Here is a 19,065-nt window from a genome sequence, read left to right as displayed (position 1 = left end):
AGGGTGAGCTACACACCCTGCCCACAAATAGAATGGGAAATGTAATTTCCTGAAAAATGGAGCTAAAGCAGGAAAATCGAAGAAGAAGAAGAAGAGGAAGAAGAAGGAGGAGGAGGAGGAGGAGGAGAAGAAAGAGGAGGAGGAGGGAGAAGGGGAAGTGGGATGAAGAGGAGGGGGAAGGGGAGGAGGGGGAGAAAGAGGAGAAGGAAGGGGAGGAGGAGAGGGAGGAGGGGGAGGGGGAGGAGGAGGGGAGAAGAAAGAGGAAGAGGAGGAGGAGAGGAAGAGGAGGAGGAGGAGGAGGAAGTGGGAGGATATCCTTTCAAAGTTTTTGTTCTGTGCCTACAAAAATACGAACACCTTAGGCCTCTTCCCATGCCAATAGTGTAACTCCACCTGGCCTTTGGCACCATTCATTCTGTTTGCACAGCATGAGAAGAAGGTCTGTGAGGAGCAGCCTGGCTGGTGGGCAGGATCTGTCAGTTGCACGAGCACAGCTTCTTCTTTGGCTGTTATTGGGGGTCATCTCTGCTCAGCCAGGCCTTTCCCTGTCCAAGGTCACTCTGCTGGAGGCACAGGAGGAACCAGAAAAAGGCCAAAGTGGTCTAACACACAGGGGTGAGGTGTGAGGTGAGGTGCTGGGCTGGCCTCAGGGTCGGAAGGCAGGTGCTGGCAGGGAGGCGTTTGTTGGCTTTGGGCACTTCCAGCCACAGGAAGTGTTTGTTCTTTTCAGGACAGGTGAATCCTTATTTCCATTCAACAAAAACATTTTGTATAAGACCAAAAGGGGGTGCAAAGAAGAGTTCTAATTGAGACGAGTTTGCCACCTCTAAAGAACGTCCAATTTGGGCGCTGTCAGAGAGACTCAGAATGTTCTGAAGCTCCACAGTTGGTGAGAGGGGACCAGAAACACACCCCAATGACAGGCACTCCTGAGGACAGACCAGGAGCAGGTGTGTGCTGAGCACTCCATATACCTGATTCATTCCATTCTCACCTCTGAGCTAGGGATCGTCCCCTCCTCTCATGAACTGGGAAAGTTTATTATTCATTGAACAGACTCAGAAGGATGTGAAGTGACTTGCCCAGGGCCACATGGTTGGAAAGTAGCCAAGCAGGAATTAAGGGCCAAGGTCTCTGACTCCAAAGTGCACCCTTATGTGCATTTTGCTCTGAGACAGGTGGGGTTCGAGGTGAATCTGGAGGGCAGGAAGGGACTTATCAGGTGAAGGCAGGAGGAAGGCCTTCCAGGCTGAAGGTATAGCTGGAACGAAGACACAGAGGCAGCGTGGCCCTAGAACTATGTGGCGGGCTCTGAGGGAATCTTTCAGGTTAAGGCTAGAGGGAGGGCTTGGGCTCAGGATGGAGGGCCCTGAGGGTCTGGGAGAGGGGCATGTGACCCTTCCAGAAGGCCACAGGCATCATGGGTGAAGGGAAGAGGCCCAAGCTGACAGCACTGAGGAGAAGCCCGGTGATGAGGGGAGGAAGGGAAGAAGCCAATGAAGAGTGCAGGAGGAGGAACCTGCTGGGATGTGGGCGGGAGCCAGGGCAGGGGAGGATCTGCCTCCCTCATGTGGCCACCACAGTGTTCTCAGGGATGAACTGCCCAGAAAGGCTTGTCCCAGGCTGAAGGTCCAGCTGGCAGAGCCCAGGGAGAAGCCCAACGGCACCCATCATGCCAGCGAGGAGAGCAAGAGGCCAGCTGTGAGGGTGACAGGAAGAGGGAGAAAGGAGCTTGTGAACGGTTCAGGTAGGAGATGACCCTTTATCGATTTGGTTGCGGGGATGGAGAAGGGTGAGGTGCGATAAGAGCTGCAGTGCAATGCTTGGATCCTTCCCACAGCCCCCGCCCTGGCCAGGATGTACTGTGTGTCTGTGTATCCAGGCATGCTAGTCAGGGCTGAAGGGACCCTCCTCGGGGAACATGTTCCTACAGGATGACATCTGTCCAATGTGGCTTTGGACCTGTGGTGCTGGCTGGTCCTGGGCCCAGGTCTGTGGGCCTGGATGGAATGAAGCAGCCACACCTGTGTCACCCCGTCTCTGGGAAGCCCCACCCCACCTGGTCAGACATGCCAGGCCAACCCCATACCCATCTTGTCATACCTGAGCTCCATGCCGCTGCCCCAGCTCCTCCAGCAAGGGCACATCACCCTTTCAAGGCCTCCTCCAATCTCCCCTCCCCAGGCAGCTGCCCCCAGAGTCCCACTTGCACTTGGTGCCTCTGTGTACATTTCCATGCACTTTCCTGTTATGTTTCTAGACTTCATTATTTTCTGAGTATGTTCATCTTATCTCTCCAGAGATGATGAGATCCTTGAGGGCAGGGACCACATCTTGTCTCTTTTTTGTCTTCCACATAACACCTAAAATGGGTTTGGCTCACTGAAGGCCCAACACTCACAGAATGTTGAATGAATAGGAATTTCCTTCCACCCACACATGGGCCCTGTGGCTTAGGGGGTGTGACCCCAAAACATGCCCATGGGATGTGGTGAGATATAAGTGAAGACAGGGGCCCAGGGAGGATATAAGTGAAGACAGGGGCAGGGACGTCTCCTCCATGATGGTGCTCTGGAATGATGCTCAGCAGGGGAGGGAACTTGATGATGATCTCTTCCTCTTTACTGATGGACAAATAAAAGTCCCAGTGAGAGGTGACAGCGTGCTGGCAGCCCTGGCAGCCCTCGCTCATTCTTGGCACCTCCTTGGCCTTGGTGCCCACTCTGGCCACGCTTGAGGAGCCCTTCAGCCTGCCGCTGCACTGTGAGAGCCCCTTCCTGGGATGGCCGAGGCCAGAGCTGGCTCCCTCAGCCTGCAGGGAGGTGTGGAGGGAGAGGCATGGGCGGGAACCCGGCTGCGTGGCACTTGTGGGCCAGCTAGAATTCTGGGTGGGCGTGGGCTTGGCGGGCCCCGCTGGCCCCGGGCAGTGAGGGGCTTAGCACCTGGGCCAGCAGCTGCTGTGCTCAATTTCTCGCCGGGCCTTAGCTTCTTCCCTGCAGGGCAGGGCTCGGGACATGCAGCCCGCCATGCCTGAGCCTCGCCACTCCCCCACCATGGGCTCCTGTGTGGCCCGAGCCTCCCCAACGAGCGCCACCCCTTGCTCCATGGCACCCAGTCCCATTGACCGCCCAAGGGCTGAGGAGTGTGGGCACACGGCGCGGGACTGGCAGGCAGCTCCACCTGCGGCCCCGGTGCAGGATCCACTGGGTGAAGCCAGCTGGGCTCCTGAGTCTGGTGGGGACTTGGAGAATATTTATGTCTAGCTAAGGGATTGTAAAAACACCAATCAGCACTCTATATCTAGCTCAAGGTTTGTAAACACACCAATCAGCACCCTGTGTCTAGCTCAGGGTTTGTGAATGCACCAGTCGGCACTCTGTATCTAGTTAATCTGGTGGGGACTTGGAGAACCTTTATGTCTAGCTAAGGGATTGTGAAGGCACCAATCAGCACTCTGTATCTAGCTCAAGGTTTGTAAATGCACCAATCAGCACTCTGTATCTAGCTCAGGGTTTGTAAATACACGAATTGACACTCTGTATGTAGCTAATCTAGTGGGGACGTGGAGAACTTTTGTGTCTAGCTCAGGGATTGTAAACGCACCAATCAGCACCCTGTCAAAACAGACCAATCAGCTCTCTATAAAATAGGCCAGTCAGCTCTCTGTAAAATGGACCAATCAGCAGGATGTGGGTGGGGCCAGATAAGAGAATAAAAGCAGGCTGCCCGAGCCAGCAGTGGCAACCTGCTGGGGTCCCTTTCCACACTGTGGAAGCTTTGTTCTTTTGCTCTTTGCAATAAATCTTGCTACTGCTTACTCTTTGGGTCCACACTGCCTTTATGAGCTGTAACACTCACCATGAAGGTCTGCAGCTTCACTCCTGAAGCCAGCAAGACCAGGAACCCACCGGGAGGAAGGAACAACTCCAGACGTGCTGCCTTAAGAGCTGTAACACTCACTGCAAAGGTCTGCAGCTTCACTCCTGAGTCAGCGAGACCATGAACCCACCAGAAGGAAGAAACTCCGAACACATCCGAACATCAGAAGGAACAAACTCCGGACCCACCGCCTTTAAGAACTGTAACACTCACCGCGAGGGTCCGCGGCTTCATTCTTGAAGTCAGTGAGACCAAGAACCCACCAATTCCAGACACACCAGAGTGGTGGCTGGGCACATTGGCTCATGCCTATAATCCCAGCACTTTGGGAGGCCAAGGTGGGAGGGTCACATGAGACCAGGAGTTCAAGACCAGCTTGAGCAAAACATAGCAAGACCCCATCTCTAAAAAAAAAAATTTTTTTTTTTAATTACCCAGGCATGATGGTGTGTGCCTGTAGTACCAGCTACTCTGGAGGCTGAGGCGGGAGGATCACTTGAGCCCAGGCTCAAGGCTGCAGTGCAATGATGGTGCCACTGCACTCCAGCCTGCATGACAGAGTGAGACTCTGTCTCTTAAAAAAAAATTCCAGATTGGAAATAGGTGCCCAGGGACACTGAGCTGAGGCTCTGAGGGATCCCACTAAGATCAGCAATTTTTTATTTTATTTTTATTTATTGAGAAAACCCAATTTTCCAGGCCTCATATCCTTGACTTTTCAGCAGTATTCTCTATTTTAAAAACATACTTCTCTCCCTGACACAAACCTTTTACTTCTCCAATCAGTTTTTCCTCTGTCTGCACTGTAGGATTTTTTCTTATCTGCCCAGCTATTAAATATCATTAAGAGTTCCCCAGGCCCTTCCCTTCCCCCTTGTTCTCTCTCCCTAGCAGGCTCTGTTGCCACAGCTCGAGTGACTGCATCTGACTCTGAGCCACTCTGGCCCAGAGTTCTCATGTGAGATTCTGATCCATGGGTCTACCTGCCCCTCCGGCATCTCTTGAGTGTGTGTCCTAAAGGCACTGCATGCTGCTTGTGTCCACATCTGCATTGATGATTTCCCTCTGCATTCTTCCAAAATTCCCATGCCCAGTGATCCCTATGCAGGGAATGAAGTGCATCCATTCCAGTGCAAAGGTCAGAGATCTTTCCTTACCTAGACACATCACCCATCAGTTTCACTTCCTGAACATCTCCGTACCTACTGTGTCTGGAATTGGTTCCTGCTGGTGGGTTCGTGGTCTCGCTGACTTCAAGAATGAAGCCGGGGACCTTCGCAGTGAGTGTTACAGATCTTAAAGATGGCACAGACCCAAAGAATGCGCGGTAGCAAGGTTTATAGTGAAGAGTGAAAGAACAAAGCTTCCACAGCATGGAAGGGGACCCAAGTGGGTTGCTGCTGCTGGCTGGGGTGGCCAGCTTTTATTCCCTTATTGTCACCTCCTATGTTCCGTTTCTGTCCTATCAGAGTGCCCTTTTTTCAATCCTCCCTGTGATTGGCTACTTTTAGAATCCTTTTTCTTATTGGCCCCAAACTGGTGCTTTAGCTGCAAAGTGCTGATTGGTGTGTTTTACAGAGCGCTGATTGGTGCATTTTATGGAGTGCTGATTGGTGCGTTTTACAATCCTCTTGTGAGACAGGAAAGTTCCCTAAGTCCCCACTCAACCCAGGAAGTCCAGCTGGCCTCACCTCCCACTGCCTTCCTCCTTCTCCACCACCATGAACCTCCTTCAGCTCTGGCTGGGAGAGTGACAGCCTCCTGACTGGGCTCCTGGCTCTGTCCTTGTCTCCCAGGCTTCCCTTCTCCATGCAGCTATCTGTCAGCTTTTGAAAACATGAAGCAGGTCCTGTCACTTTCCCACTTAAAACCCTTTACCAGCCTCTTCTTCCTCTTAGAATAAAGGCCCAGATGTTACCAAGGCCTAGCGGGCTTCTGCTGACCTCTCCTGCCTCAAGCTCCCTTCATTCTGCATTACAGCCACCTGGTCTTTCCTGGAATTCCCCAAGATCCTACTAATCACAGAGCTGTGCAGAGAGCCTAGGAGAGGCCCCTGCTGGTATGTTTCCGTATTATCATTTTATATTCATTTGTGAAATTCTTTGATGAATGCCTCTCTACCGTGCTTAGAATATAGAAACTTTCCTTTGCCCCATTTTAAGATTTGAGAATGCATGTGTCATGAAAGCTTCTCATCAGAGGCCCAGATCCTTCAGGTACCAGACCCCATGTATCCAGGCAGATCCCACCTGGGAGCCCAGGCAGCCCAGGGCTTCTGAAATAACAACACCTGGCCTGGCATGGTGACTCACGCCTGTAATCCCAGCACTTTGGGAGGCTGAGGCAGGTGGATCACCTGAGGTCAGGAGTTCGAGACCAGCCTGACCAACATGGTGAAACCCTGTCTCTACTAAAAATAGAAAAAAAAAAGTAGCCGGGCGTGGTGGCAGGCGCCTGTAATCCCAGCTACTTGGGAAGCTGAGGCAGAAGAATTGCTCCAACCCAGGAGGTGGAGGTTGCAGTGAGCCGAGATCATGCCATTGCACTCCAGCCTGGGAGACAAGAGCGAGACTTCATCTCAAAAAATAAATAAATAAACAAAAACAAAAACAAAAAACAAAACAAACAGAAATAGCAACACCTGATAGCATGTCCCTTCAGAGACCCTGCCCCAGCCATGAGGTCAGTGGCCATACCTGGCGTATGGAATACAAGTTCCATGAGGTCAGTGGCCACGCCTGGCATATAGAATATAAGTTCTTTGAGGTCAGTGGGCACACCTGGCGTATGGAAGTGGCACAGTAAACATGTGTTGACCTCAGGCTCCTCTCAGGGAGGATGCCTCTGGGTTCAGCTCACTGAGTTTTGCAGGGGAGGTGCACATTGTCCTTGAGTGCCAGGTAAGGTTTGGGCACCTGGAGCACCAGGGGTCAGTGAGAGGGAGGCGAGAGGGCCTGGAACACAAGGCTCCAGGGAGGTGATGGCCACAGGGGAAGGGAAGAAATGCTGATTGAGGACTGGGCCTTGAATTGGGGAAATAATTGTTTTATTTGCCACCCATATGAGAAAGGAGGAGGGGAGAGGACTGCAGGAAAGGAGAGTCCACCTTGAGCATTTATTGCAAGGTGAGTGGCCCTGTGCTCTCTGTAAATCACTACTACACACTTGGGACTGAGGCACATCCTTTTTAAGACATCTGCTGACTTGGACAATTATAAGGAGCCTTGAGGTCTTTTAGCAGGTGGGGTCTAACTGGCAGAAGCAACTGAGAGAGGCTCAAGGAGAGGAGAAGGCTTCTCCTCTGTGCTGTGCCCAGCATGGCTGGGACAGGGTCCCTGAGCCCCCAGTGGACATGCTATCAGGTGTTGCTATTTCAGAAGCCCTTGGGCTGCCTGGGTTCCTAAGTGGGATCCACCTGGATACATGGGGTCTGGTACCTGGAGGATCCAGGCCTCTGATGAGAAGCTTTCATGACACATGCATTCTCAAATCTTAAAATGGGACAAGGGAAAGTTTCAGATCAGACAAGCTGGGCTGCAGCATGAAACCAAAAGAGATAGAGAGAGGCCCCAGGCTTAATGCCTGGTGGAGGCTCAGTCATGTCTGTTGAAACCTAGGATATTCATCTATGTAGGCAGATAGGAAACACAGGTGAACACCTTCCCAAACAAGCTGGTCACATGACAGAAGCAGAAAGCACCTTATCCTCTCCAGCAAACCATTCTTCGGACCCATTCTGCCCCGCAGAAAAACCCCAGGCAGCTCCCATCCTTTTCTGACCACTCTCATGTAATAAAATATCTAGCCCCATGTGATGTCAAACCTCAAGCTCTGCTCCATTGAAAATGTCTCTGCCAAGCCCATTCAGGCTGGGGAAGCTGCAAGGGCAGAGAACTGTCTCCTTCTCTTACTTCTCTGTTCACCTTTTCTCCCCAGGCTGTTCCATGGGTGGAGGAGACAGGAAGAAAGGAGAGGGAGGCCAGGAAGGGCTAGCTTGACCTTTTGCAGCTGTATCTGGCATTAGTGCCCTTGGACATGGCAGATTGCAGAGTTAGTTCTGCCCTAGGAGTCTGTGGTTGCTCTGAAGCCTCTCGAATTGCTGAGGCTTCAGTCAACAGACGTGGCTGCCTCCTTGGCCTGGCCACATAAGATCTCTCTGGCTCCCATCAGCCCTCACCTCACCCCTTCTGAGTCTGCTCCTGCAGGTTCTGTATCTGGCCCCCACGCCCATCCCTGCTCCCCTAAACCCTGGAGGCACAGGCTCTTCTAAGACAGCCCCTCTTCACCCAGCCACTCCCTCTCACACAGGGGCTTTCCAAGGGTGGGTCGGTCAATCCGTTCCTGTGTTCCTCAAATTTCAGGGGATGCCTGACACATTCTTTGAGATCCCCTATAGCCCATTGATCACTTCCCTTGAGAGAAATCCTCACCATGTGCCCCAGGCCCCTTCAGTCTCCCAAAGAGTTGGAGGTGGGTGATAGACTGAGGATGGCATGATTGATTTCACAGACCCTTACTCAAGTAGCGCAGTGGTCCTGCATCCCAACTTAGGAAACAGTGTGTCTGGCACCTTCTGAATTGCTCTAGGCCTTTAGGGGCTCTGCCCAGACAACAGGAAGAGTTACTTTTATCCTTCTATTTCATGAACATCATAAAAGGCAAGGAGGTGTAAAAAAGTGAGGGCAGGAGAGTTAGGCAAGTCCAGGAGAGAGTTCAGAGCAGGACAGGAGTCAATAGAAGTTGTTGAGAAGGAAGGGGGGCCAATGGGAGTCATAGAGAGGACACTAAGCTGATATTTACATGGCACTTTGGCCCTGCGAAGGGTCTCACATCATCTCATTGAGATATTCAAAAATACTGGGGGAAGGATATTATTCCCATTTTAGCAATGAGAAAACTGAAGCCCCCCACAGGGCAAATGATTCATAGTATAAATAGCAGAATTGGGATGTCAGCCAAGTCAATATATCACCCAATCACCTAGAAAGTTCCAACTGTTCTCTTTCCTCCTTAAAAAATGTCTAGTTATTCCAGCAGTACTGGAATACATCCTTGAAGTAAAATATGTATAGACAACTTTTTTTTTTTTTTTTTTTGAGATGGAATCCCACTCCTGTTGCCCAGGCTGGAGTGCCGTGGCACAATCTCAGCTCACTGCTACCTCCGCCTCTCAGGTTCAAGCAATTCTCATGCCTCATCCTCCCGAGTAGCTGGGATTACAGGCACCCGCCACCACGCCCGGGTAATTTTTGTATTTTTAGTAGAGGCGGGATTTCACCATGTTGGCCAGGCTTGTCTTGAACTCCTGACCTCAGAAGATCCACCCCCCTTGACCTCCCAAAGTGCTGGGATTACAGGTGTAAGCCACTGAGCTCAGCCTGTATAGACAACTTTAATAAGGCTAAAGACCTTTAGACTGCCAATCCCCAAGCAGAGGTAACCTGGTAACCACTTATATGACTTTTTAATATCCTTATAAGCCTTTTCTTCTATATGTATTACATATGCACACACACATACACACATGCATATGTAGTTTCCCATAGAAAAATATAGTATTTGATTGGTATCTCACTGTTCTTACCTGTCAGCTTCTTAGTTTTTTCACTCAACATTATATTAGGTTAGTGCAAAAGTAATTGCAGTTTTTTGCCATTAAAGTAATGCTGCAATTACTTATGCACCAACCTAATAATCCTGAAAAGCTTTGTGAATCTGTGTGGCTCCACCTCATTCTTCTTCATTCCTGTGTATCCTATAGTGTGGCTATTCCACAGCTTAGTAGGACACTCTCTGATGATGAACAATGAAATAGTTCCCAGTATTTCAAACCACAATGTATTGTTTAAAGAACAGGAACATTGGCCGGGTACGGTGGCTCACACCTGTAATCCCAGCTCTTTGGGAGGCTGAGGTGGGTGGATCACCTGAGGTCAGGAGTTCAAGACCAGCCTGGCCAACATGACAAAACCCTGTCTCTACTAAAAATACAAAAATTAACCGAGCCATGGTGATGTGCACCTGACCTGTAATCCCAGCTACTCAGGAGGCTGAGGCAGGAGAATCGCTTGAACCCGGGAGGCAGAGGTTGCAGTGAGCCGAGATTGTGCCACTGCACTTCAGCCTGGCGACAACAGAAAGAGACTCCATCTCAAAAACAAACAAAAAACCAAAAAACAGGAACGTTGCAGAATCCTGTGTGCCTGTCTCATTGCTCAAGAGGGGCTTAGATGAGTCCTGCTTGATAATGAGAAGCAACCAAAGGTGGGAGGGTGGGGAATGCCCCCAAACCATCCCAAGATGGGGCTGGCTGGAATTCCCAAGAAAGAAGCACTAGCCAGGCAGTCTGAGTATGGGAGTTTATACGAGGATTTAAGGAATTTGGCTTAAGGCTGGGGCCAGTTTCTTTCAGTGTTTTAAGCAACAAGCTAGATACCTTCATCAGTGCCTGGAAAAGTTCAAGGCCAAAGTTTGGGTTCAAGCCTGCTGAGAAAACCTGCAGGTGGCTGTGTCACAGAGCAGTCAAGGTGTGGCTGTGACTTTTGGCCAGGACATGGAAAGAAAGCAATGGGAACTGGGGGACCCTACATGATGTTCTGACCAGTGTGTGAATTCATTGGCAGAAATCTGGTGTATTAGTCAGTCTTCATGCTGCTGATAAAGACATACCCAAGACTGGGTGATTTAGAAAGAAAAAGAGGTTTAATGGACTCATAGTTCCACGTGGCTGAGGAGGCTTCACAATCATGGTGGAAGGTGAAAGGCAAGTCTTGCATGGCAGCTGGCAAGAGAGAATGAGAACCAAGTGAAAGGGGTTTCCTTGTATGAAACCATCAGATCTCGTGAAACTTATTCACTATCATGAGAACAGTATGGGGGAAACCGCCCCATGATTCAGTTATCTCCCACCAGGCCCCTCCCACAACACATGGGAATTATGGGAGCTACAATTCAAGATGAGATTTGGGTGGGGACACAGGCAAACCGTATCATCTGGCAAGCCTGGATTATAGGCCTCTGGGAGATTCTGAATTCAAGGGGTGTGTCTGCCTTGTCAGTATTCAGGGAAATCTTTGACAATAGCTCTTAGATTAGGGCTCTATGGTAGAAGGCATGTCTGATTCACAAACGGTGGTTTTAAACATTATTATTGTGGTAAATACACATAACATGAAAGTTACCATCTTAACCAATTTTACATGTGCAGTTCAGTGGCATTTAATGCATTCAAAATGTTGTGCAAACACCACTAGGGTTCATCTCTGTAACTCTTTTCATCTTGTAAAAATGACACTCTACAGCCATTAAACAGTAACTCTCCTTTCCTGCCTCCCTCCAGTCCCTGGCCACCACCATTCTACTTTCCGTCACTACAATTTTGACTATTCTGAGTGCCTCATATAAGTGGAATCATATAGGATCTGTCCTTTTGTGACTGGATCATTTCACTCAGCATAATGTCCTCAAGATTCATCCACGCTGGCCAGGCACAGTGGCTCATGCCTGTAATCCCAGCACTTTTGGAGGCCAGGGCAGGAGGATTGCTTGAGCCCAGGAATTTGAGACCAGCCTGGACTTGAATATAGTGAGACTCTGTCTCCATAAAAAATAAAAAAATAAGAATTAGCTGAGTATAGTGGTTGTCACACATGTCCGTGTGATAAGACCACCAAACAGGCTTTATGTGAGCAACAAGGCTGTTCATTTCACCTGGGTGCAGGTGGGATGAGTCCAAAAAGAGAGTCAGCAAAGGGTGGTGGGATTATCGTTAGTTCTTACAGGTTTTGGGATACGTGGTGAAGTTAGGAGCAATGTTTTGCGGGCAGGGGGTGGATCTTACAAAGTACATTCTCAAGGGTGGGGAGAATTACAAAGAATCTTCTTAAGGGTGGGGGAGATTACAAAGTACATTGATCAGTTAGGGTGGGGCAGAAACAAATCACAATGGTGGAATGTCATCAGTTAAGGCTATTTTCACTTCTTTTGTGGATCTTCAGATGCTTCAGGCCATCTGGATGTATACGTGCAGGTCACAGGGGATATGATGGCTTAGCTTGGGCTCAGAGGCCTGACATTCCTGTCTTCTTATATTAATAAGAAAAAGAAACAAAATGGTGGTGAAGTGTTGAGGCGGCAAAAATTTTTGGGGGTGGTGTGGAGAGATAATGGGCAATGTTTCTCAGGGCTGCTTCGAGCAGGATTAGGGGTGGCATGGGAACCTAGAGTGGGAGAGATTAAACTGAAGAAAGATTTTGGGGTAAGGGGTGATATTGTGGGGTTGTTAGAAGGAGCATTTGTTGTATAGAATGATTGGTGATGGCCTGGATGCAGTTTTATATGAATTGAGAAACTAAACGTAAGACACAAGGTCTGAATAAAAGAAGGAGAAAAATAGATATTAAAGGACTAAGAATTGGGAGTACCCAGGACATCCAATTAGAGAGTGTCCAATGGGGTTCAGTGTAATTATTTGCTTGGCTGGCGAGTTTTTGGGCTCTGTTCTTGACAGAGTCCTTTTTGTTAAGTTGGAGGCCGAGCTTGGTGAGGTGTGTGTTTTAAAAAGACCATTAGTCCATTCTACCTTTCCTGAAGATTGAGGACAGTAAGGGGTATGAAGGTTTCATTGAATACCAAGAGCCTGAGTAACTGCTTGGGTCATTTGACTAGTAAAGGCCAGTCTGTTATCGTACTGTATAGTGGTGGGAAGGCCAAACTGAGGAATTATGTCTGACAGAAGGGAAGAAATGACCGTGGTGGCCTTCTCAGACCCTGTGGGAAAGGCCTCTACCCGTCCAGTGAAAGTATCTACCTAGACCACGAGGTATTTTAGTTTCTTAACTCCGGGCATGTGAGTAAAGTCAATTTGCCAGTCCTTGGCAGGGGCAAATCCCCGAGCTGGATGTGTAGGGAAGGGAGGGGGACTGAACAATCCCTGAGGAGTAGTAGAATAGCAGATGGAACACTGAGAAGTGATTTCCTTAAGGATAGATTTCCATGATGGAAAGGAAATGAGAGGCTCTAAGAGGCGGGCTAGCAGCTTGTAACCTACATGGAAGAGGTTATGAAATGACGATAGAATAGAATGGGCTTGTGAGGCTGGAAGGAGATATTTTCCTTGGTCCAAGAACCATTTGCCTTGTGTGGAAAGAGATGGATAGGTGGAAGTTTCAGTGGGAGAGTAGGTGGGAATGACCAATGGGAAGGGGAAAAACTAGCTGTGAGGGACAGAAGTTGGAATGCTAGCTGCTTCTTTAGCTACCTTATCAGCATAAGCATTGCCCTGAGTGATGGGATCTGATGCCTTTTGGTGGCCCTTGCCGTGTATGACTCCAGCTTCCTTTGGAAGTAAAGCAGCCTTGAGAAGAGTTTTTATTAAAGAGGCATTAATGATGGAGGACCCTTGCGTAGTGAGGAAACCTCTTTCAGACCATATAACAGCATGGTGGTGCAGGATATGGAAGGCATATTTAGAGTCAGTATAAATATTGATGTGTAATTCCTTTGCAAGAGTGAGGGCTCGAGTTAAGGCAATGAGTTCGGCTTGCTGAGAGGTAGTGGAGGTGGGCAGAGTGGTAGCCTCAATGATAGATGTGGAAGATACTATAGCATAGCCTGCCTTTGCTGGTGTGTGGCAATTAGGCCTGGTGGAACTGCCATCAATAAACCAGGTGTGATCAGGGTGAGGAAAAGGAAAGAAGGAAATATGGGGAAATGGAGTGAATGCCAGGTGTATCAGAGAGATACAGTCATGGGGGTCAGGTGTGGTATCAGGAATAATGTGGGAGGCCGGATTGAAGTCCAGGCCAGGAATAATAGTAACTGTGGGAGACTGACTCAACAAAGAGACAGTACGCTGAAGGAGCTGGGGAGCAGAAAGTATATGTGTCAGGTGTGAGGAAGAAAATAGATTTTGGAAGTTATGAGAACTGTAGAGAGTGAGATGAGCATAGTTTGTGATTTTGAGGGCCTCTAAAAGTATTAGGGCGGTGGTGGCCACCATATGGAGACATGATGGCCAGCCTAAAACAGTAAGGTCAAGCTGTTTGGACAAAAAGGCTATAGGGCACAGTCCTGGTCCTTGTGTAAGAATTCCGACTGCACAGCCCTGCACTTCGGCTGTGTGTAATGAAAAGGGTTGAGATGGTCAGGGAGAGCTAGCATGGGAGCAGTCTCTGAAGCTGTCTTCAAGGGATGTAAAGAGGAGTGGGGAAAGGATTTAGGATCTATGGGGTCAGCTAGGTTTCCTTTTGTGAGTTTATATAATGGTTTTGTTAGGATGGCAAAACCAGGTATCCAAAGGCGAAAGTATCCAACCACACCCAGGAAGGAAAGGAGTTGTTGTTTTGTAGAAGGGGTTGGGGTTTGAGAGATCAGTCGGATATGATCGGTGTTTTTATGAAGAATTATGCCGAGGTAGGTAATGGATGGGGAAGAAATTTGAGCTTTGGAAGGGGATACCCAATATCCCTTGGAGAATAAATGTTGAAGGAGCAGGAGGGTGTCTTGTTGAGAAGATTCAAAGGAGGGGCTACAAAGTGGAAGGTCATCAATATATTGAATAAGGTGAGAAGCGGAGGGGTGGAAAGAAAGTAAATCATGAGAAAGAGCTTGGCTGAAGTAATGAGGGCTGTCTCTGAAGCATTTTGGCAGTACAGCCCAGGTAAGCTGCTGGGACTGATGGGTGTCAGGGTCAGTCCAGGTAAAAGCAAAGAGAGGCTGGGATGAGGGGTGTAGGGGAATAGTGAAAAAAGCATCTTTAAGATCAGGAACGGAATAGTGAGTTGTGGAGGAAGGTATTGAGGACAAAAGAGTGTACGGGCTGGGCACCACAGGGTGGATAGGCAAAACAATTTGGTTTATAAGGTGCAGATCCTGAACTAACCTGTAAGACTTGTCCAGTTTTTGAACAGGCAAAATGGAAGAATTGTAAGGAGAGTTTATAGGTTTTAGAAGCCCATGCTGTAGCAGGCGAGTGATAACAGGTTTAATCCCTTTAAAGCCTGTTGTGGGATGGGATATAGGCATTGAGCAGGGTAAGGGTGATTAGGTTTTAATGGGATAGCAATGGGCATGTGATCATTTGCCAGGGAGGGAGTGGAGGTGTCCCATACTTGTGGGTTAAGGTGAGGGGATACAAGAGGAAGACACGAAGGAGGCTTTGGGTTGGGAAGAAGGGTGGCAATGAGATGTGGCTGTAGTCCAGGAATAATCAGGAAAGCAGATAATTTGGTTAAAATGTCTCAGCTTAATAAGGGAACTGGGAAGGTGGGGATAACTAAAAAAGAGTGCTTAAAACAATGTTGTCCAAGTTGGCACCAGAGTGGGGGCGTTTTAAGGGGCTTTGAAGCTTGGCCGTCAATGCCCACAACAATTATGGGGGCAAGGGAAACAGGCCCTTGAAAAGAAGGTAATGTGGAATGGGTAGCCCCCGCATCGATTAAACAGGGGACAGACTTACCCTCCACTGTAACAGTTACCTGAAGCTTGGCATCTGTGATGGTTCAGGGGGCTTCCGAGGCAATCAGGCAGCATCAGTCTTCAGCTGCTAAGCCAAGGATATCTGGGAAGGAGTCAGCCAAGGAATGTTGGGCTTGGGCTCCAGGGGCTTTAGGAGCAGCAGCGATGTTGAGTTGGACAGTCCGACCTCCAGTGGGGGCCCACACAGACAGGGCACAGCTTAGGAGGAATCCTGGGCTGTGGGCATTCTGAGGCCCAGTGGCCAGGCTTTTGGCATTTGAAGCAAGGTCCATGAGGATGTTTTGAAGGAGCCCCTGGGAGCCTTGGCTTGGATGTTCTGAAGTTCTTATATGCTGGAGACATGGTTGTGGGTTGTCTTACAGCAGAGGCAAGTAGCTGTAACTCAGAAATGTGTTGCTGTCTGGCTACCTCCTCTCTATTATTGTACACCTTGAAGGCGAGGTTGATTAATTCCTGTTGTGGGATTTGAGGGCCAGATTCCAATTTTTGAAGCTCTTTTCTAATGTCAGGAGCTGACTGGATGATAAAATGCATATTAAGAATAAGGTAGCCTTCTGGCCCCCCTGAGTCTAGGGTGGTAAAGCATCTAATTGTTGCTGCTAAGTGGGCCATGAACTGGGCTGGGTTTTTGTCTTTACCTTGGGTAGTTTCTTTAAGTTTATCATAATTAACAGCTTTGTAAGCTGCCTTTTTAAGCCCTTCAATGAGGCAGGAAACCATGTAATCTTGCCTAGCTATACCTGGGGAATCTGCCTGATAGTTCCATTGGGGATCTTCTCGGGAAACTGCTCTAATGCCTTCCTGGAGGTCTGGTTCATGAAGCCAGCAGTTATCAGCGTGAGATTGGGCTAGAGAAAAAACACTTTCCCATTCATCTGGGGAGAGGGTAGAAGTTAGGATGACATTTAAGTCACTCCAGGTTAAATTGTAGGACAGAGTTAGACATCGGAATTCCTGTGTATATTTAGTGGGGTCTGATGAGAAAGAGCCTAAACGCTGGCTGATTTGGGAAAGGTCTGCTAGAGAAAAAGGCACATGTACCCTGACTATGCCTTCAGCTCCAGCCACCTCTCTAAGAGAAAATTGTTGGGCAGGTGGGGGAGAGCTGGTTGGAGAATGAAACTGTAAACCAGACCGGATGTGGGGAGGGGAGGTAATAGAAAGATTGTAGCATGGGGGAGCAGAGGCTGAGGAAGAATTGGGACCTCATTCAGCCTGGCAAGGAGCAGCCTGGGGAGAAGGAGAGAGGTCAGATGAGTCCGTAGAAAAGAAGGATTCAAAGGACTCAGAGCTTGGGGTGGAGACTGAAGGAATAGACAGGAGAGAAAAAAGAAAGATTTGGGACAAGTTGCATTGGGATCAGAGACTAGGGAGGGACCAATGTGTAAAAGAATGCCTGGACGTCAGGCACCTCAGACCATTTGCCCATTTTTCGACAAAAATTATCTAGATCTTGTAGGATAGACAAATCGAAAGTGCTATTCTCTGGCCACTTGGAACTACTGTCGAGTTTGTACTGGGGCCAAGTGGTATTGCAGAAGAAAATAAGGCATTTAAGTTTTAGGTCAGGTGTGAGTTGAAGAGGTTTTAAGTTCTTGAGAACACAGGCTAAGGGAGAAGAAGGGGGAATGGAGGGTGAAAGGTTGCCCATAATGAAGGAAGTAAGTTTAGAGAAGGGTAGAGACATGGAGAGGGGGGTGGGGAGCAACCCTGGGCTGCACTGTGGGTGAGCAGCCAAAGCAGGCATCCCTGCAATTGACTTGCCACCAAGGGAATGTGGGTGAATGACCAAGGCAGGCATCCCCACGGTAATCAGACACCAGTGAAATGTGGGTGAATAATCAGGCAGGCATCCCCACAGTGATTAAACACCTAGAGAAGACTGTCTTCCCGAGTCCGTGACCAGCGCCGGAGTTTTGCGTCCATGGATAAAATGTGTCTCCTTTGTCTCTACTAGAGAGGAAAAACAACTGGAATTGGAAGGACAGGGAGATTGAAGGATAGTGAGAGAGAAGATTGAAAGGTAGCGAGAGAGATTGGAGAAGAGTGAAAAGACTGCTTACCCGATTTGAAATTGATGAGATGTTCCTTGGGCTGGTTGGTCTGAGGACCCGAGGTTGTTAGGTGGATCTCCTCACGGAGTGAGGGTGAGGACAGGGGACCAGTCTCCTGAAGGAGTCCTCCTGTCCCGGGTCTTTGGCACCAAATGTCACGCATGTCCATGTGAAGAGACCACCAAACAGGCTTTGTGTGAGCAACAAGGCTGTTTATTTCACCTGGGTGCAAGTGGGATGAGTCCAAAAAGAGAGTCAGCAAAGGGTGGTGGGATTATCATTAGTTCTTACAGGTTTTGGGATAGGCGGTGAAGTTAGGAGCAATGTTTTGTGAGCAGGGGGTGGATCTCACAAAGTACATTCTCAAGGGTGGGGAGAATTACAAAGAAACTTCTTAAGGGTGGGGGAGATTACAAAGTACATTGATCAGTTAGGATGGGGCAGAAACAAATCACAATGGTGGAATGTCATCAGTTAAGGCTATTTTCACTTCTTTTATGGATCTTCAGTTGCTTCAGGCCATCTAGATGTATATGTGCAGGTCACAGGGGATATGATGGCTTAGCTTGGGCTCAGAGGCCTGACCGTGGTGTGTGCTTGTAGTCCCAGCTACTTGGGTGGTTGAGGTAGGAGGATTGCTTGAGCCTGAGAAGTCAAGGCTGTAGTGAGCAGTGATTGTACCACTGCACTTCAGCCTAGGCAACAGAGCCATATCCTGTTAAAAATAAAGATTAAAAAAAAGATTCATCCATATTGTAGCATATGTCAGAATTTCCTTCCTTTTAAAGGCTGAATAATATTCAGTTGCATGTCTATACCACATTTTGCTTATCTAGTCATCAGTCAGTGGACACTTGGGTTGCTTCCGTGTTTTAGTCATTGTGAATAATGCCGCTAGGAATGTAGGAGTGCACATATCTCTTCAACACCGTGCTTTCAATTCCTTTGGATAAATACACAGAGCTAGAATTGCTGGTTGACATGATAATTCTATTTTTAACATTTTGAGGAACCACCGTACTGTTTTCCACAGTAGCTGTGCCATTTTATATGCCTATCAATAATGTACAAGGGTTCCAATTTCTCCACACCCTCACCAACATCTATTTTCTGCTTTTTTTAAAAAAAGAGTAGCCATCAACTTGGTGTGAGGTAGTATCTCATTGTAGTTTTGATGCACATTTTTCTAGTGATAAGTGGTGTTAAGCATCTTTTCATGTGCTTATTGACCATTTGCATATCTTCCTTGGAGAAATGTTTATCCAAGTCCTTAGCCCATTACTGAGTTGGGTTGTTTTGTTGTTGTTGAGTCTTAGGCATCCTGTGTATATTCTGGATATCAATCCCTTATCAGATATATAATTTGCAAATGTTTTCTCCCATTGCGTAGATTGCCTTTTCATTCTATTGATAGTATCTTTTGATGCACAAAACTTTTAAATTTTCATGGAGTCCAATTTGTCTATTTTTTCCTTATTTCCTGTCTGTTAGTGTCATATTCAAGAAATCACTGCCAAATCCAATGTCATAAAACTTTTGCCCTATGCTTTCTCCTAAAAGTTTTAGAGTTTTTGGTCTTACATTTAGGTCTTTGATCCATTTTGAGTTCATTTTTGTATATGGCATTAGGTAAGGGCCCAGCTTCATTCGTTTG

At 48.2% G+C, this 19,065-nt stretch overlaps 1 pseudogene; it reads right to left on the bottom strand.

The window, feature by feature from the left end:
- Window positions 1–1,566: 1,566 nt before the first annotated feature.
- LOC134756747 (uncharacterized) lies at window positions 1,567–17,574 on the bottom strand (annotated as a pseudogene).
- Between the last annotated feature and the right edge of the window lie 1,491 nt (window positions 17,575–19,065).

The sequence above is a fragment of the Gorilla gorilla genome, chromosome 12 (genome assembly GCF_029281585.2).
Source record: "Gorilla gorilla gorilla isolate KB3781 chromosome 12, NHGRI_mGorGor1-v2.1_pri, whole genome shotgun sequence".
NCBI classification, from domain to species: Eukaryota; Metazoa; Chordata; class Mammalia; order Primates; family Hominidae; genus Gorilla; species Gorilla gorilla.
The sequence above is the reverse complement of the archived record's forward strand: the minus strand, read 5'-3'. Positions and strand labels throughout refer to the sequence as shown.